This window comes from Mustela nigripes, chromosome 8, assembly GCF_022355385.1.
Source record: "Mustela nigripes isolate SB6536 chromosome 8, MUSNIG.SB6536, whole genome shotgun sequence".
Classification (NCBI taxonomy): domain Eukaryota; kingdom Metazoa; phylum Chordata; class Mammalia; order Carnivora; family Mustelidae; genus Mustela; species Mustela nigripes.
Window position 1 is genome coordinate 12842170 of NC_081564.1, and position 19607 is coordinate 12861776.

A 19607-nucleotide genomic window follows, 5' to 3' on the forward strand; every position below is an offset into this window, starting at 1 on the left:
TGGAATCTGCTGTAAATGGGGTTAAACTCTACAATCCAGAAGATGAATACCGAAGGGCTCGTAAAAGCAACAGAGTGCAAGATTGGAAAGCTCTGCCGCTCCAGCATGCCCCCGCCGAAGCCGGCCCTGGTCAGTGATTAGCAGACACTCCGGAGCAACCTAGAGGGGCAGAGTGTAATGGGTCATGAAGTGTGTACACAGTGGGATCAATTAAGAGGGTGGAGAGGCAGCAAGCTTTCCAGATTGCCTCAGCCCTCTTTATTTATCCTATAGAAGGAGCTACGAGTGAACTGGACAGCTGATGGTTCTGAACGGGACACCTGTGTGTGTGTGTGTGTGTGTGTGTGTGTGTGTGCGTGTGTGTGTGCGTGCGTGAGAGCGTGTGCACGTGCATGGAAGGGTCTAGAGTCAACTTAAGATTTCAGGCAGAAGTCAGACTCCCCACTGCTGTATCTGCCAAGCCAAGAAAGTCTGTCTCAACAGCTGAAGGTCAGAGCTGGTGAGTCTGGGTAACAAATATTGGCATAGCTTTTATTTTGAGCAAAATCCAGGCTATTTCATCTTCCACCATGCTCCTTGGGAAAATATTTTCCAGGAGCCGAACTATTTCCAGACACAAAACAAAACCTGTTCATCTCCATGGGAGTTAAATGTGGGGAGACGAGAGTTTAGCATGTTTCCGTAAATACTCATTAATTCAACAAAATGATCCTACCACGGGCAAGGCACTGTGCTGGATAGCTCTGCGGATAGCAAGATAAGTGCATTTTCTTTTTCTTTTTCTTTTTTTTTTTTTAAGATTTTATTTATTTATTTCACACAGAGAGAGAGAGATCACAGTAAGGCAGAGAAGCAGGCAGAGAGGGAAGCAGGCTCCCCACTGAGCAGAGAGCCCAATGCAGGACTCAATCCGAGGACCCTGAGATCATGACCTGAGCCGAAGGCAGAGGCTTAACCCACTGAGCCACCCAGGTGCCCCAAGAGCATTTTCAAATGACGTATGTTTAAGAAAGAATACCTCTTTTTTAAACATCAACTGTCTTTCCCCATTTAGGACAGGGAATAGCTAAAGGCCCAGGGTGGCAAGTGGGGACATAACTTGCCCTGGGTGACGGGAATAGGGTTTTTTGTTTGTTTTTTTGATGTCACTTCTGCTAACTATGTTTCTTAGAGCGAAAGTAAACAAGACGGCAAAGCGAGTTGCGCAAATATTTGTTCTTTGGTTAATATTAATGTATGTTCATGTTTACTCAAATTTTCAAGTGTACTCTGAATTGGTACTGACTGGCCATAAACGAAGGAGTAGTAGTTAGACCAGTAAGTGAAGGGGAGAACAGGTGCTCGTTTCTTCAAATCTATTTTGAGAGCCCCTAAAAGGTGTCCCAGTGTTTCTTCTTCCTGTTTTTTTATCTTGATCACTGATGTCAAGTTCCAATTATTAAGAAGGAATAAAAAGTTCACAATCACTACGCACTCCTATGTAAGTGCTTTGAATTCATGCCCAATTTCTTGACCTGATTTCATCCTCAACTACCCTATGAGAGGGAATTCTCAGTCCCATCTTACAGACTGAGGAAGCAGGCTCCAAATGAAGTCAGTTGCCAAAGGTCCAATGATTTCAGTCCAATTCAGTGTGGCTCTAATGCTTCCCACATCTGTTCAAATGAATGAAATACGTTTCTCTTTACGAAGCATAGAAAGATGGAAAATAAAATCAGAAATCAGAGTTCATTTTCCCTGGTGCATGGTAAAAGCTTGTTTTCCAGATCGTTCATCGCTTGAGAGAGAGAGTAGGGAAGGGACAGGGAAACCGAGAACTCAAGTGTCTGAAACCACTGTCGGCTGAAGATGAAGTGTGGCCGAAATCACAAAGTTGATCAGAGAGAGCACCTAGCTCAACTGCATATATCTGATCTACACCCAACTTTTTGTAAACTACTCATTTATAGCATAAATTAAAATAGATCAGCAACAAGGGCAGAGAAGCAGGGGGTGTACTGAGAAGAGGAGGGGCTTTGGAGTCGGAGGATGACAATCCTGGATCCAAATGCCCTTTGCTATCAATGAGCTGTGTGACCCTAGGCAAACTGCTTAACTTCTCTGAGTTTCAGTGTCCTCATTTATGAACTGAAGGATAACTAAAACTTGCTTCAGCAAGGTTACAATGAAGTTTAAATAGGATAAAACACACGGGGCATCCATCCCCGTTGGGGATAATCAATAAGCATTAATTTCCTTCTCTTCTCCAGTCACTAGACATGAAATTGTTACTGAAGTGTCTGAGGATACTTCTAAGGCTAAATTGGGAATGGTATTAATAGACTATGAAGGGATTAGGAGATAATCCCACCAGGAAATATACTGGCGGCAGAAAAATTACTCTCCCCCTCTATGACCAAAATAGGTACATCTCTGACCAACATGCACGTACTTGTGACCCAAATGGAGATGTGTCCATTTCTGGATTTGTGCAACAAATGTGTCACCAAAGGGGTGGCTGGGTGGCTCAGTCTGTTAACTAAGGATTGCAGTTCAGGTCATGATCTCAGGGCCATGAGATCAAGCCTGACTTTGGACTCCACACTCAGCGGGGAGTCTGAGGATTTCTCTCCTTCTGCCTGTGTCCCTCCCCTTGCTCACTCACTCTCTCAGATAAATAAAGATATATATAGATATATATTTATTTATATATATCATATATAAAATAAGATATATATAAATATATTTATATATATCATATATAAAATAAGATATATATATATGCCACGAGACATATGTCTACTTTCCCAAGTCAAAGAATTTGTTCCACACGGATCAAAGTGTGCTTCATAAGTTCAAATCTCACAAATATTTCCTAAACCAAAAGAGCATTCAATTCAACCTGCAGGTTTGGAAATCACAACATGCTGCATTTTTTCCCAGGATATTTTCATACACTTAATGGCAAACTTATTTGATGGACCACAGAACCTATTTCTGCTTAACACTTACGGTTCCTCTCATGAAACTAGTGTCTCAATAACACACACTGGAAATACCAGTTTTTAGATCAGTTGAAACCTGCTACATTTCAACAATATTAAAAGAAAGAGATAGAAATTTCTAGTTGCTTCTGACTTGACCTTTGTAATGGGAACTAGCTCCCACTGGCTTTCTCTTTCGAAGTCATTTCTGCTTTCACGTGTCCTCACTTTAGTTTATTCTACTTAATATAACCAGGGGCAATTTATTCCTGTTTCAGAACATGAGAGCCAGACGATTGTGCGGAGGAGGAAAAGGACATTGCCAAGAATAAGGAGCATTTCCGAAACCTAATGTCCACCATAAGGAACAAACAAAAGATTGTGCTTGCGTCAATCTGGGCAGACACTCACTTTCTGTGCTTCAATTCCTTAAAAGTTCAATTGTCCATATTTGGCACATCAAAGAGGATTTTATTGGGCACATCAGAAGGGTATTCCTTTCAAAAGAGCCATAGAATCAAACGAGGACATCAAAGTACAATTCATCACTTTGTCAAGGTTCAGCAAGATCCTGGTCCACAGGCTAAGAGCTGAAACCAACAGGAGCCATTGATTCAATCATCAGCGACAAAAGTCAGTATGTACATTGTCAGTGAATTTGCAGAATACTGTCATACTTTCAACAGTTGTTGGCCAACATTAGCCATAAAGCTGGAACTTTGTGCATGGCTGGTGCACTAAAACATTTTTAATCCATCTCAGCAAAAGACTTATTCTACTGTTTGTGTCAAAATCCTTACGAGAAGCAGAATTCTAAGATGACCCCCACCCACCTGAGATTCCCAGCTTCTGCGGTCCACACACCTTTCCCAGGCATACAATCAAACACTAATCAAGGTACTGCTAAGAAAAGATTCTGCAGAAGGAATTAAGGTCCCAAATCAGTTGACCTGAAGAGACAGAGGTTATCTGGGTGGGCCTCACCCAATCATATGAGCCCTGTGAAGCTTAGGCTGCACATCAGAGACAGAAAAGTCAGCAATTCGAAGAATGAGGTTCAATATGGTATTGCTGGCTTGAAGATGGAGGGAGGCCCTGGGGCCTGGAATGTAGGCAGCCTCTTGGAGCTGAGAGTGCGCGCCTTGGTTCTAATAGCCACTTGAAGACACTGAATTCTACCACCACCAAGAATTTCCCCCAGAGCATCTAGATGACAACTCAGAAGATACTTCAGTTTCAGCCTGCTGCTACCAGAGCAGAGAACCCAGCTCCACTGGGCAGGTCCTCCAACCTAAAGAATCGTGAACTAGTAAGTCATGCTCCTCTAGGTCCAGCATCTTGGTCCACAGTTGGCCATCAGAATGAAGATGAAAAACAGAAGGGCAGAAATGTGAGTCAAAAATCACAATGAGATTTCACCTCATACCCATCAGGATGGCATTCAAGTAAAGGACAGTAACAAGGTGGGTGAGGATGTAGGGAAATTGGGATCCTTATACATGGCTGGTGGGAATGTAAAATGGTGCGGCCACTTTGGAAGCAATCTGTTGGGTCCTTGAAAGGTTAGACAGAGTTACCATATGACCCAGCAATCTTATTCCTACATATATATCCAAGAGAATTTAGAACATATGTCCACACGGAAGCTTGGACATGAATCTCTTAGCAGCATTATTCTTAAGAGCAAAATAGGAACAACCCAAACATCCATCAGTGGGTGAGTAAATAAAAAGTGACAAACCCAAACAATGGGATGTTATTCAAGGTGAGAAGTCCTGACACATGCTACAATGTGGATGAACCTAGCAAACACTTTCCCAAGTGAAAGAAGTCAGATGCCAAAAGCTATATAATTCGTTCATATAAATAAATCAATTTATATGAAATGCCCAGAACAAGCAAATCTGTGGAGGCAGAAAATGGATTCGTGGTTACCAGGGGCTGGGAAAGGGGGAAATAGAGACTAATTGCTAATAAATATGGGGCTACTTTCGGGGTGATGGAAGTGTTCTGGAATTAGATGGTGGTAAATGTTTGCAAAACATAGCAGAAATCCTAAAAACTAATGAAATGTACACTTCAAAAGGGTGTATTTTATGTCATGTGAGTGATGTTTCAATAAAAAGTTTTAAAAATAAAACAGGAGTGACAAAGAGCTCATAAATTTTGTCCCCAAATACATCCATTCACTGTGTTTTATTCTACTCCCCAGCTTTTTTGTAAAAAAAAGTTCAAATGCACACACATGGTTTGGTGTTTCCCCTTCACCAAATCATGTGTGTTTGTCCTGCCACACCACAAGTATAAATTGTTTGAGGGCAAATAACTTCTTTTGCATTCCCCAATCATCTAACAATTTATATACTGGTGCAATGTCTCGCTGGTCTCCAGAGCAGTATCTTCCAACACTTTGCAAGCCACAGAACGCTTCCTCTGATGGTTGTCTTATTCAAATGAACTTCAGTTACTTAGAAAACGAACACTGGGGAGGATTAAATGTGGAGTACTTGGCACACAGTCAGCGATCGTAGCTGGTATTATTGGGTTGCCAATAAACCAGAAATTACTAACATGGCAAATGATTAGTTTTGAGCTTGGTCAGGAAGTCTTCTGAAGTAAGTTAATGAAAGCAGTAAAAGTTGTGCCCTAGGCTTATCATCGAGAGCAGAGGTGATAGATAGGGTTCATGGGTGGGGAGGGGCTATCTAGAGTTCTGGGTTTCTGTGATTGATTAGCAATGTCTGCCACGGTGCTGGACGTGGTCTCTTCTGAATGGACATGATTTCCCCATGGGATCTAGAATTATAAATACAGCGGGAATGCAGAGTAGAGGTCTTCCTGAAAGGTCAAAAATCAGTTTTGATAAAGACATCTACTAAAAGATGTTCTTACTAAATGTTCTTCATCGTGCCTGACTTTTTTCTTCTTGGTGTCATTTTAGTGCTTACCTATGCAACCTCCCCCACCCCCACACACCCATTCTCTTCTCCCACCATCCTTTTTCTAATACCCTGGTGACAGAGACCGCAGAAACGTAACAGACAAAAACAGCACATGGTGTGATTGCAATCAAATTCTAACATCCCAGTTATGCACACCCAGATGCTTGGAAAGTAGGGTAAGCATCATCAAGCTCACCTTCCTTCTAACCCCTCTCAACGTGAGGTAATTCAGCCTCTCCTGCTGCCTTCCTTTGGGAAGTGGCTTCCAGGTATAATTCTTCAAACAGGGAAGATTTTTAAATGTCTCTACATCAGAACTTGATTCACTTTCTTAAGTGAAGACTCAGCACTCCAAGCCAGGGTGATGATTTCTATAAATATTTTGGCATTTCCTTCACGATGCTCAGCCAACTCATCTCTTCTCATACATGAAGACTTTTTTATGAAGCTGCTCCAGAAAATAATCACTCTTCGCATCTATATAACATAGTATTTTTCAAAGAATGTTCACAAAAATTGTCTAATTTCTTCTGACCTAGATCAGGGAGGGTGTATTACAATTCCGTTTTGCAGATGAAAACACTGAAGTATCCAAGAAACTAAGAGAGCTCCCTGGAATCATGTAGAGTGGTAGAGCACGCCTCATATTTCTCCACGAGCATTCTTGGGAGGGTGGGGATAGCAGAAAGAGCCCGTCCCACCTAGCAGCAGTGTGAGAAATACAGGCAAGCTAGTCAAGTTTTCTGAGCCCCTGCTTCCTTACCTATGACAGTGCAGATGTGAGAGCTGGCGCTCAGGCTCGACCTGAGAGGGAAAGGTGGGTAGGGTGCCTACCCCCTCGTAAGAAGGGGGTACGTCTCTGAAGAGACGTATCTACTTCCTCATTCCTGCAACCTCTGCCTATTACCTTACCATTGGCAGAAGATGTGATTATGTTAAAGATCTTGAGATGGGAAGATCATCGTGGATTATCCAAGCAGGCCCTGAATACAACCACGTGTCTGGAGAAGAGGAAGGCACAGGGAGATCTGATACCCAACACAGAAAGGAGAGAAAGCAATGTGGAGAGAGAGGACCCACACATACGTACCACACAGGCACGCAAACGTACCACAGACACACACACACACACAGAGGGTGGTGATGGTGTCTCTTGACTCAGCCGCCAAGAGAATTACATGAGGTGACGTCTGCCCCAGGTCTGGTAGAGGTCCTGGCACACCGTCACCGCCCAGTCACTGCGAGCTATTTTTACACCGGTGAAAAGCCACGTCTCAGAGTAAAACTCAGACTTCAGGGAGAAATCTGGATGAGTTTCCTAGGGCTACTCTAGCCGATGACCACAAACGGGATGGCTTAAAACAACCCAAGTTTATTATCTCACAGTTGTGGAGGTCAAAAGCCTATGGGTGGGGGGGTGGGTCTCGGCGGGGCTGCGCTCCTGCTGGAGGCTCCAGGGGAGAATCACTTTCTTGTCTTATCCAGCTTCTAGAAGCAACTCCCCCGCCCCCGCCCCACCTCCCTGTGCCTTGGCTCTTGGTCTTCTATCATTCCAGTCTCACTTCTATGGTCCTACCTTCTCTGATCCTCCTGCCTCCCTCTTATGAAGACCTTTGTGGTGACACTGAGCCTGAGCCCCCCTGGTGAATCCCCCCGTCAGCATATTCACAGGTTCCATGGATTAGGCTGTGAGATTTGGAGGCATCATGACTCTGCCTCCTGCACAAATCTCACTACTCTGCTTCATCCATCAGAGGGGAAATAGTCCTCCAAATGGACCTATCCCCCCACTTCTTTAATTGAACATAATCAAAAAAGACAGAACTCTGCATTTAAATACAATATTTTTAACGTAGCAGTCACCTATACACACTGAAGAGCCTGTTAAATTAAGGCACTTGGGGGGCGCCTGGGTGGCTCAGTGGGTTAAGCCTCTGCCTTCGGCTCAGGTCATGATCTCAGGGTCCTGGGTTGGGTTCTCTGCTCAGCAGGGAGCCTGCCTACCTTCCTTCCTGCCTGCCCTGCTGCCTACTTGTGATCTCTGTCTGTCAAATAAATAAACAGAATATTTTTAAAAAAATATTAAGGCACTTAGAATCTGACAGGCAGACCACTCGCCTCCCACACACAGCAATGGGGGCTGGCCGAAGGGACAGCGTTCCTGACTTCCCTTTAAAATGTCAGGGGATGACTGGAGACCCATCACCCAGCAACATTCCTGCTGCGGCTTGTCAGCAGCTCATGTAACCAACGGGAACATTCCCCCCACCCCACAGTGTTCCCAGCCATCTCATTTCTATGACATCAATGTTTCTTTTGATAGAAGAGAACCCGGCAAACTTCCCCAAAGGAATACGTTTGGGCCCACTCTCTGCTTCTCTGTATCTCCTACTTTCTTTTCTTCTAAGAATCTTCTGTGCCAGGTGGTCCCAATTTCATATTTAACTGCTGTCTCTTCGCCCCAAAGGGTCCATCGCTCTCTCCCTCTTCCTTCCTTCCTCTGACAACCCTTCCTCCCTCTCCTTCTCTGCCTGGCACAAACTGCTCACTAACACAGATGTTCAAACCTGACATGCGGAGGGGAGAGAGGGCGTCTAATGCTCCGAGTATTGAAGACTCAGGGTAAGATAACAGACTAGCAGCGGTCAAGGGCAGGACCAGGTCGGGGACAAGAACAGGAAGTGACTGGTAATTGATATTCAGCTCTTCGGGTGATGGTGGCACAACTTCGTGAGTATTCTAAATGTCACCAATCTGCATACTTTTTATGGGTAAGTTATATCTGAATAAAGATTTATTTTAAAGATTTTATTTATTTATTTGACAGACGGAGATCACAAGTAGGCAGAAGGGCAGGCAGAGAGAGAGGAGGAAGCAGGCTCCCTGCTGAGCAGAGAGCCCGATGCGGGGCTCAATCCCAGGACCTTGGGATCATGACCCAAGCCGAAGGCAGAGGCTTTCACCCACTGAGCCACCCAGGCGCCCCTAAAGATTTTTTTTTTTTTAACAGTCTAATAGACTCAGTAAATAGGACTAGGCCTGGTTTCCTTAAAAAGTGGACCTGGTCTGCAGGCATTTTCTTTTCTTGGTAATCCAGAAGGCTATATATGTATTTTAATGTAAATGAACCCTAGTGATTTAATGAGTGATATTAATAAGAACTGTGTTTCATTTCAAACCTCCTAGAAATTTAATCCCGCCTCCTTGCTCCCTGGGGTTCATCTTACTGGCTGGGTGCTGGGGATACAAAGACGGTCCTCCAAGGGTCGTCCTCTCTAGGAGCTCTGTGCCAGCTGGAGGAGACGGCCAGATTAATGGACCGTGATGCCGTAATATGATAAGGGCTGTGACAGAGAGAAGCAGAAAGAGCTTCAGGAACACAACAGGAAGCCGTGGAATGCATCCGGAGCTCACCAGCGCCGGGGCTCAAGGGCGCCTTCCTTATCTCTCGTTCTACCTGCGCCCCCTACCTTGCTACGCTGCCTAAGCCAACCTGGGGCTGGGTGGAAAAAGGCGATCTGCCATGCTAGGGAAGTCTGCCCGGCAAAGGTGACACTTCATCCTAGTCATGAAGGACACGAAAGAGGCAGGCAGGCAAAGAAGGGACAGAAGACAGTGTTCCAAGCTGAGGGGCACCTGGGCAAAGATAGCAGGGTGGAAAGATGGGGAGTCTAATTCCAGAAGGTATAAGGCATTCTGCATGGCCAGGCCACCAGGTGGTCATGCCCCATGGATGGGGCGGTGGCGGGGGGCGGGGACAGAAGCCCTCATGAGGAGTGTCCCGCTGAGGAGTTAGGACGTTATGCTGAGGACTACAGACACTGATCAACTGCCCACACGAGACACCAATGTTCACAGCAGCTCTGGGCATGACAGCCCAAAGGTGGAAGCAGCCCAGTGTTTGTTGACAGATAAATGCACAAACAAAACAGGATGCCTCCTGACAACAGGATAGTATCCAAACATAAAAAGGAATGAAGGACTGACAGCTGCTATACCCTGGATGGGTGCTGGAAGATGTGCTGCTCAGGGAAAGCAGCAAGACCCAGGAACACAGACGGTACAGCTGCGCTTGCGTGAATTCCCCCACGTAGGTAAATTCATGGTCAGGGAGTACGTGAGAGGTGACAGGGGCTAGGGCTGGGGGCTTAGGGATTGTTGCTTAGCGGGTATGGGATTTCCTTTGGGGGTGATGGAAAAGATGTGGAGGCATACTGTAGTGATGGTCGCACAACATCGCGAGTGGGATTAGTGTCACTGAATTGTACAATTTTACATGGTTAAGACAGCATATTTTTACATATGCATGTTTTACAAACTTTTTTTCAGTATGAGAAAAACAAATGTTGTCAGAAGCATTCTTCACAATCGCCAGAGGCAGGAGTGACCCAAATGCCCATCAACAGATGAGTGAGTAACAAAATGTGGTCTCTCTACAATGGACTACCGGCTACCAACGTGGATGAACCTCCGTAACTTACACTAAGTGTAAAACAGCCAGGCACAGCAAGTCACAGACAGCACCACTCCGTTTATAAGAAATGGCCAAAATAAGCAAATCCACAGAGACAGAAAGGAGACTCTGGTTGCCAGGGGCTGGGGGAGGAGAGAGGGGGAGTGACCACACAGTGGGTACAGGGTTCTTCTGGGGGTGGTGAAAATGTTCTAAGATTGATTAGGTGGCATTACAGAACACCGTCTAAGTATAGTAAATACAAGCGCATTATATACTCTAAAATGGTTAATTTTATGTTATGTGACCATTACCTCATTTTCTAAAAAGGAGGGGAGGAACAGCCTCCTGGTTCAGCATATTATCAGTCCTACAACTGGAAGGTTTTACATCACAGAGCAGACCCCAAAGCCCAAGGCAGGGTCTCCACTCTGATGTGATTTGCTCCCAATTCCATGGGGGCCGCTGCCAGTCAATCAAAAGAGGGGACCTTTGAACTGTGCCCCACCCAACGCACTGCAGCTTTCAAACTGAAACTCTAAGAGAAGCCTTTGTGTGGAAAGTAGGCAGACTCACCCTGGCCTGCCCCCTTCCTCCAGCCGCAGGCCTGAACTCACACTGACAAGTGTCCCTGCCTGGTCGGCCAGCCCTGAGAGGGCGGCTTCCCCTCTGACCACATTTGGAAGCCATGGCAGGAAGTCGCTCCGGTCTGGAGAGCTCCTGGCCATGGCCTCAGCCCTCCCCAGCCCTCCCCAGCCCTCCCTTCCATGTACTGTTTTTAAATTTCCTCCGGATGATTTCCACCCCTGGTTTTTTGGTCTTTCTTCTAAAACCACAATCTTACTCCTTCTCATTCAATGACTCCGGGAAGAACTCAGCAAGGGCTTTGGAAGATTCTGGGGCGTCGAGAATGAAGAGAACACAGCTCTGCATGCCTGAGCACTGGTTTGGTTTCTCTCTCATTGAGTCCTTGAGGCTTCGTGATAAGCAGGGGCATTCATTTTCATTTTTCCCTCTGTGTGAATGAGGCTACCCACAGGTTCCAGATGCACCGAGGCAGGAGTGAGGAAAAGCCGAGCCGTGCAATCTAGTCACCAAGCCAGTGGTCTCGGCGCACAGTGGCCTCAGCCAAGGAGAATGTTAACAAGAAAGCAAACTAAAGAGACATTTGGATGATTTCTACAACTTTTACATTAAGATTTTTCAGTTGCCTTAGGAGAGTCTATGGTGGCTCTCAACTGTGATTGTGGGGGTGACTGTCCCCCAGGGGATGCTTGGCAATGCAACACTTTTGCTTGGCACAATTACCACTGGCATCTATTAGACAGAAGTCGGGACGCTGCTCGACATCCTGCAAGACACAGGACAGCCCCCTACAACAAAGAATAATCTAGCCCACAATATCAAGAGTGCCACGGCTCGTGATACCATATTTACGTGAAAAGACTATTTTTATCTCATATTTTGAACATAAGGTAGTCAACCAGAAAAAGTAATTTTACATAAGAAGACATTTAGATAGGACCCCCAAATGTTATCCAGCGTACTACCTCATGATAAAATTCTTAAAACAGAAAATTAAATAACACAGAATCCCCAAAAGATTTCTCATCTTTTTCATTAATCTACAAATCTACAGATTAGAAATTGTTTGACTATGTGCCTGAAACACCCATGGTGGGAATGGTTACATCATAGAGGAAGTCTATATGGGATTCTGGGACTCTCAGCTCTATTTCCAGATGAATAAGGTGACTTCTGCTCTCAGCTTGCACATAGTGTGACAGCCTGCCTAAAAGAAATGCAAACATGCTATCAAGACAGGAAAAGAAGAAATGTGCTTCTTCTGGGATATTCAGGAAAAATAACTGAGAAGGTGAATCTTGAATTGGGTCCTGCAGGTAACTCTTTAAGAGAAAAAAAAAAAATGAGGAAGAATATTTAAGATAAAGAAAGAGCTAAGACATTGTTATGTTTTAAACTGTGTCCCCCCCACAAAGATATGTTGAAGTCCTAATCTCCAATACTGGAGAATGTGACCTTAGTTAGAAATAGGGTCACTGCAGCTGTAGTTAGTTTAGATGAGGTCATACTGGAGTATGTGGGCCCTTAATCCAATATGACTGGTGTCTTGACAACAAGAGAAGAAACACAGACACACACCATGTGAATGCCATGTGAGGATGGAAGGAGAAATTGAGGTATGAGGTTATACGTCAAGAAATGCCAAGAATTGCTAAGAACCACCAGAGTGGGATGAGCCAGGAAGGAGTCTCCCTACAGGAGGTGGAGGGAACACGGCCCCTGTTAATACTGTGATTTTAGATCGTTAGTCTCCAGAACTGTGAGGAAGTAAACTTCTGTTGTTCAGTCTACCCATTTTGTGGTACCTTATTAGAGCAGCCCTAGGAAATGAATATAGGCATAAAAGAGTTAATGTAAAGGTAATGTAAAGTCCCTTCATTTTGAACAATCAATTGGGTAATTACTTCAATCAATGTGGTGGTAAGTACAGAAAGATTCAATGTTGAGAAGATATCAAATACAATTCCATTTATGATACCAAAAATACATGAAATCGGTTTTTCAAAGTGTGTATAAAAACTAAATAATGAGGGCACCTGGGTAGCTCAGTGGGTTAGGCCTCTGCCTTCAGCTCAGGTCATGGTCTCAGGGTCCTGGGATCAAGCCCCAAGTCAGGCTCTCTGCTCAGCAGAGAGCCTGCTTCCCCCTCTCTCTGCCTGCCCCTCTGCCTACTTGCGATCCCTGTCAAATGAATGAATAAAATCTTAAAAAAAAAAAAAAAGAAGAAATTAAATAATGAAAACTACAAAACACTGTTGAAAGAAATTTTTAAAAGACTAAAAGAAATGGGACAATGTACCATGTTCATGGATGGGAAGAATCAAATCGTTAAATTGTTGATTCTCCCCAGGTTGGTCAATAGATTCCACATGACCCCAACTGTAATTCCAACAGAGTATCTATGGAGAAACAAGCTCATTCTAGAATGTACATGGAAATGCAAATGCCCTAGAACAAAGGGATTTTTTTTAAAAGAGAAGAACAGTTAGAAGACTTACCTGGGGGCGCCTGGGTGGCTCAGTGGGTTAAGCCGCTGCCTTCGGCTCAGGTCATGATCTCAGGGTCCTGGGATAGGGTCCCGCATCTGGCTCTCTGCTCAGCAGGGAGCCTGCTTCCTTCTCTCTCTCTCTGCCTGCCTCTCAGTGTACTTGTAATTTCTCTCTGTCAAATAAATAAAAATAAAATCTTTAAAAAAAAAAAAGAAGACTTACCTGATCATGGGACATTGATTGAAAAGCTAGACACAAATCAATGGAACAGCACAGAGAGTTCAGAGATACACCCACAGGCATATGGCTGATGGATTTTTGATAAAGACACGAAGGTCCTTTGTGGTAAGGACAAAAAAATTTTGCAACAAATGGTGATGGGACAAATTCCTACATGGCAAAAATAAACATCAAACCTTACTACACAACATACACAAAATTTAACCAAAAAAGGATCATAGACATAAATGTAAAAGCTAAAAGCACAACATAGTGAGTAAAATATAGAAGAAAATCTTTATGAACTTAGAGTAGGCAAAGATTTCTAAGATAAGACACAAGAAACACAGATCATAAAAATTTGATAAATCAGAATCTGTCAAAATTAAAGTTTTGCTCCATGAAAGATATAGTTAAGAAAATGGGGGGTAGGGAGCAACAAACTAAAAGAAAATACATATATTTGACAAAGGACTTGTATCCAGAATCTATAAAGAACCCTTACAACTTACTCAGAAAGCAACCTGGGGCTCCTGGGTGGCTCAGTCAGTTAAGCATTCAACTTCTGATTCTGGCTCAGGTCATGATCTCAGGGTCCTGGGATCCAGCCCCGCACTGGGCTCCCTGCTCAGTGGGGAGTCTGCTTGTCTCCCCCTCTCTCTGCCCCTCCCCAAACTTGAGCTCTTTCTCTCTCTCTGTCAAATAAATAACATTTTTTAAAATTAGTAAGTAAATGAAAAGACTGACACCACGAAGTGCTGGCCAGAGTGTGGGGCCACTAGAACACTTACTACTGTTGGTGGGAAGGAAAACATGGTGTATCTACTTTGGGAAAAGGCCTGGCAGTTTCTTAGAAAGTAAATATATACCTATCATACAAAACAGCTGCTTTTAGGTATTTGCCCCAGAGAAATGAAACCATATGTCCACACAAAGACTTTACACAAGTGTTTATAATAACAGCTTTATTCATAACATCCAAAACCTGGACACAGCCCAAATGTACAACAACAGGTGAACAGATAAACAAATTGTGGGGAACTGTTCACAATAAAAGGAAACAAGCTACTGATATTTACAGTGATGTGGCCGAATCTCACAAACCAGTAAAAACAGCTGGACACAAGAGTCCATACAAACCAGGAGTCCATTATATGAAATTGTAAAAACTTTAAAGCTACAGTGACGGAAAACAGATCCGTGGTTGCCTGAGGCCAGAGGTGAAAGGGGTTGGGACCTCAGAGAGGCTGGGAGGGATTCTGGCGATAGAAACAGTCCACACTCTGAGAGGATGGCTCTCTGGGTGTAGACATCTGTCAAAACATCGATCAGGACACTAGAAATGGACACCGTTTCTTGTGGGTAAATTATACCTCAACAAGGTTGATTAAAGGAATAAGGAAGGCAGGGACACCTGGGTGGCTCAACTGCCTTCGGCTCAGGTCAGGATCCTGGAGTCCCAGGATCTAGACCCGCATCGGGCTCCCTGCCTGGTGGGGAGTCTACGTCTCTCTCTGCCCCTCACCCCTCTCATGCTCTTTCTCTCTCATTCTCTCTCTCTCTCAAATTTTAAAAAAAAAAAAAAAAAAAAAAAAAAAAAGGAAGAAGGAAGGCAGAGGTAGAGACCTCCATGGTGTTTCTCGAGCCTGAGGAGGCTGGGCTGGGCTGTGGCTTGCTCCTGCTCTGTTTCAGCAGGCGACATTATCTGGGCGTTTTGCTGACAGGCAGCCGGAGACCAGGATTCTGAGTTTTTCTCTGCTGACTTATGTGTATGTCTTTCCAGCACTCAGTAAATGATGACAGTAAAAGGTTTGAGATCAATTCTCATCTCGTGTGCTCTGCGGCAGGAAACTCTGATTGTGATTCGCAACGTTCCTTCTGTCAGCCTCTCTTTGAAAACGCAGTGAGAGTGAAAAATGTGTCATTTACCTGAGAGAGGAAGCCTGGCATTGGTCGGCATCAGCCAGAATCAAGAACGACTTGGCACAGCCTCTGACAGGGATGAGCTGAGATCAGTCTGTCTTCAAACCAGGAGCCCGGGTGAGGTCACCTAGATCAGTGTGAGGAGTGTGACCTGTTGAGAGGTGACGGTCTCACGGACTGATTCTCTACCACCTGAGCTCATGTTACAGACTCACTTGGCCAGAAAGAACCATGAGATTCACTCAAAGGGTCTCCCCATTCTTGGGCCTAATGCTGTCTATCCATCCCAGGCAGGTAAGGGGGACTTGCCCACGGCCCCCCACTGCTACAGTGACAGCGAGGGACTGTGTGACATGTTCAAGGAGCGGTGGGCAATCCGAGGGCCAGGGTCAATCCACCTGCCAAGCTGGGGTCCAGGCAGCCACGGCACGAGGGCTTGGATGACCAGAGAGAATCTGGTCAGTGCCCAGGACTGGTTACCGGAGTCAGGAGCTGGTCTATCCAGGGCTACTGGCAGGGGAGCAAAAGGGCGAGGGAGGCTGAGTGGACTTCAGGCCTGGTCATCCACATGGTCTGTCTACCTCCCCGCGTGTCCTACTCCATTCGGCTGCTACCCAAGAGGCAGGGCAACGTCTCTAAAATGGCCTGCGTTGCTTCTTTTTCCAAGACCTTCAATGGCCTTCCACGCATCAGGATAAAATCCAGAAAGCCTGACTGTGGACTATGAAGCACTGTGCATAAAATACTCCCCTGGGGGCTTGTCCATTAAGAAGAGTCCAAGCTCCTGGTCCTGAGACGTTGATTCTGAAAGTCTGAGATGGACTCGGGCTTTTGCACTGGCAACACATCCTTGAGAGAATCCTGCTACGGGGCAACTCACGAGTCCTGCTTCGAAATTCTGGTTTGGGCCTCCCGTGCCCCCTCGCATGGCATGCTGCTCGCTCCCGCTTGGCCCATGACCTCCCAGTGCACAAGGTCTCTCCTTTCCCTTTGTGGCAGGGTCCAGGAGGGCCTTGGAGAGACTTTGGCCCCGATCTCCATCAGTAACTCGCTCATGCAATCTTTGCTTTAGAACATTCTCACTTCCTCAAAGTCCTGTAAAGTGCTATTTTAAATTAGCTTCAAGACAAGATATTGGTATGTGTCTTTTGGGGTAGAAAATTCTGGAGGCACCAGAGTTCTTTCCTATTTTAAGATGTTCCAGTGTCTATATTTCTTGACCTAGAAAGTCAATCGCTGGCCCATTCCCACCCCCCCATCCCATTGTTTGAGTTAAATGTCTAGCTCCCCCATAGGCTGAAAACCCTCTGAGGGCAAGAGCCTTGTCACTTTCCTTCTTTGCTTTATCTCAAAACCCAAGCATACTGCCTGGCACACAATTAATACTCAGTAAGCATGTGTTCCAGACATGAAAGAGCAGGTTTCTGGGGGACCTCTGAGTAAACAAAGTTTGCCTGAAATCTGGGGAGCCACCATGGCAGGAGGGCAGAGGCAAGTGAGCAGAAGGAAGGAGGTGAACAGGTCGTAGGCCCAAGGGGAGCGGGAGCCAAGGTTCCCTGCTGGGAGCAATGCAGAGGCTTCCCCCCATGCAACTGGGGTGATGGAGGGAGAGGCAAACCCCTTGAGTACCAGCAGCAGAGGGGGGCTCACTCCTAATACCAATGAACGTTTGCAACTGACTTCAGGGCTCTGCCCAACCTTTCCATCCTTTGTCAGGAGTCAGATGTCAGAGCTCAGTTCTGGTCCGGGAACTCTGTGCGACAGTGGGACCCTGGGCTCCCCCTTGCTCACCTGACTCCCCGGGGGCAGCGGCAACACACTGGGGTGACCCAGGGCCCTTCATCATCCTTACCACACCTCCCACCCCTCGGAGACCAGGTTCAACTCACTGGAAAGCGAAGTTGCCTTATGTATCTTTCTTTGGGGGCAGGAAATTCCTGAAGAAGATGGCCTAATGAACTTGTTTTCCTTGGTTTAAGAGTAGAGAGGTTTTTGGTCATTTCAGAGATTCCTTCTCTTTCTTATTAACTAAAAGCTTTGTTTGTTTGTTTGTTTGTTTTCCCAGCAGGTGTACTTTACTAATGAACAGGGACTGCCCCCCCCCCCCCCGCCTGCTCCTAGGAGGTGCAGGGCTTAAGCAGGTCATACATCCCTTGGGTAGCTTCACAGTCTCTTGGTTTAAAAGACTGGAATTCACTGGGAGAGTAGAAGCAGCGTCTTTGCATTCCAAACACTGTGCTCAGATGCCAGGTGGAAACCTTATAGGGTAACTGTGGGCAGACGATTTAGGTCGTGTGAAAGTCCTGCAGATCACGTCGAGGGGTCTTACTCGACCCACTCCATGAGCACCCTCCAGGCCGCAAAGGTCTGAGTGCACCCCAGCTCTCTGAGAGCCCCAGCCAGACCCGTGCCCCCAGGCAATGACCATCACCGCCTCTTCCCATGCTCCTACCCACTTCCCTGGGTCTATGAGGGGGATCTCCACCCTACAGATGAGGGAACTGAGTCTGGGAAGAGAATTCAAAGAGGTGGAGTCTTGGAAGTACAAGGGAACAGGGAAAAAAGAAAAGAAAGAAAGAGAGAGAGAGAGAGAGAGAAAAAAAAAGAAGCAAAACCAAAACCAAAATCATGCTTCTTTGTTCGCCTTCTGGAACTGAGACTTCCAGCTCTCCGGAACGAGCATTACATCGGGTTCTGGAATGTTTTTCGAGACGAAGATAGCTTTCCCATCCTGTCGTGTTTTTCGCTCTCCTCTGATTCCCACCTGCTTGTTGCTGTCTGCTGGTGTCACACCTTCTGCACACTCGGAGCTCGGAGCAGAGCCGGGCTGGGTGAAACCAGGGCTCCATCTGCCCGCGTGCTTGCTGGGGGACGTCTGAAGGTAACTTTGTGCCGGCACCCTTTGCCAGGAGGCTGAGAAGCCGTCTGCAGTGCCACCCGGCCCCCAGCCACTCTCGGCAGAATGAGCCGGTACCGAATCCAGCCCCTGGTGCCACTCAGCCAGATGGCAGGGGAAGCAAAACAAAAGTGACCTTGTTAGCAGAGTGTGTCTTCCCGGGAGAAGCTATTTTTGTTGTGGTTGTGAACTGAAGTGTGTCTCGGCTGAATTTCTCCTTCCCTGCGAGGGCTGTGGAATGTTAATTTGTTCCAAAGTTCAGCATTTTGATTAGAACCAGGAGTGCCAGATTTTGTCAGAAACGGTTTGGAATGGGGTGGCTCGTGCTCGCTCGCTCCCCCTCTCCCGCTCTCCCTCTCTCTTGGCCGCCGTACAAAGTAAATGTTGTTGCAGCAGCCGCTCCGGGGGAACAGCCCATCACGGATCAGAGCCGAGGGGAGAAGGGCTCCTCCCTGGCTGCGGCCATGACCTCAGTGCCACACAGGCACCCAGGCTGGGGACGGCCGTGGGGACGGAGCATTAGGGCACACCCTGGGCTCGCGTGGAAAGAGCAAAGAGCCCGACGCCGTGCCTGGGAACATGCGAGTCCTGCATGTGGGGAAAAAGGAATAAGCTCCCCAAAGGCCTGAAACCAGCTGGGTTTCGGCAGCCCAGAGGTCACGTTCAAGGTGGTTCTGGCTTCTGAGGGCCTTCCTTCCGTCTTTATGTTTGGTTCTCCTCCACGACTCTCTTCACTCCTGTCTCTTTAATGAGTTATGAGCCCAAGTGCCGTGGAACTGCATTCTACGCTACAAAACAAACATGGACAAGAGGAAAATGCCCCCAACTTCTGGCTCAATCCTGGCCCCCCAGTGCTTCCGAGAGGTATTTAGGTGCAGACTCATCACGGCTCGACAGAATCAAACCCACTGTTTGTCAGTCCGGTGGATAAAAAATAGGTTTGTTTTCCTGTTTGTCTTGTAGCAAGACACAGTGGTTAAAGGGACGGACTTCGAACCCAGGATGCCGGGGATCTGATCGCCGATCCTGCAGCAGTAGCCGCAGCACCAGTACAGTAGTAGTAGTAGTGGAAGCTGTGTGGACGAGTTACTCAGCCTAGCTGAGTCTGCTTCATTGTGTGTCCAAGAGGAAGGATTC

At 46.2% G+C, this 19607-nt stretch overlaps 1 long non-coding RNA gene across 1 annotated transcript; it reads left to right on the forward strand.

Annotated features, from left to right (window-relative positions):
• Positions 1-283: 283 nt before the first annotated feature.
• LOC132023818 (uncharacterized) lies at positions 284-4014 on the forward strand. The gene is made up of 2 exons (XR_009406056.1): positions 284-499; positions 3242-4014. It is a non-coding gene; the product is annotated as an uncharacterized LOC132023818 (long non-coding RNA).
• The last annotated feature ends 15593 nt before the right edge of the window (positions 4015-19607 follow it).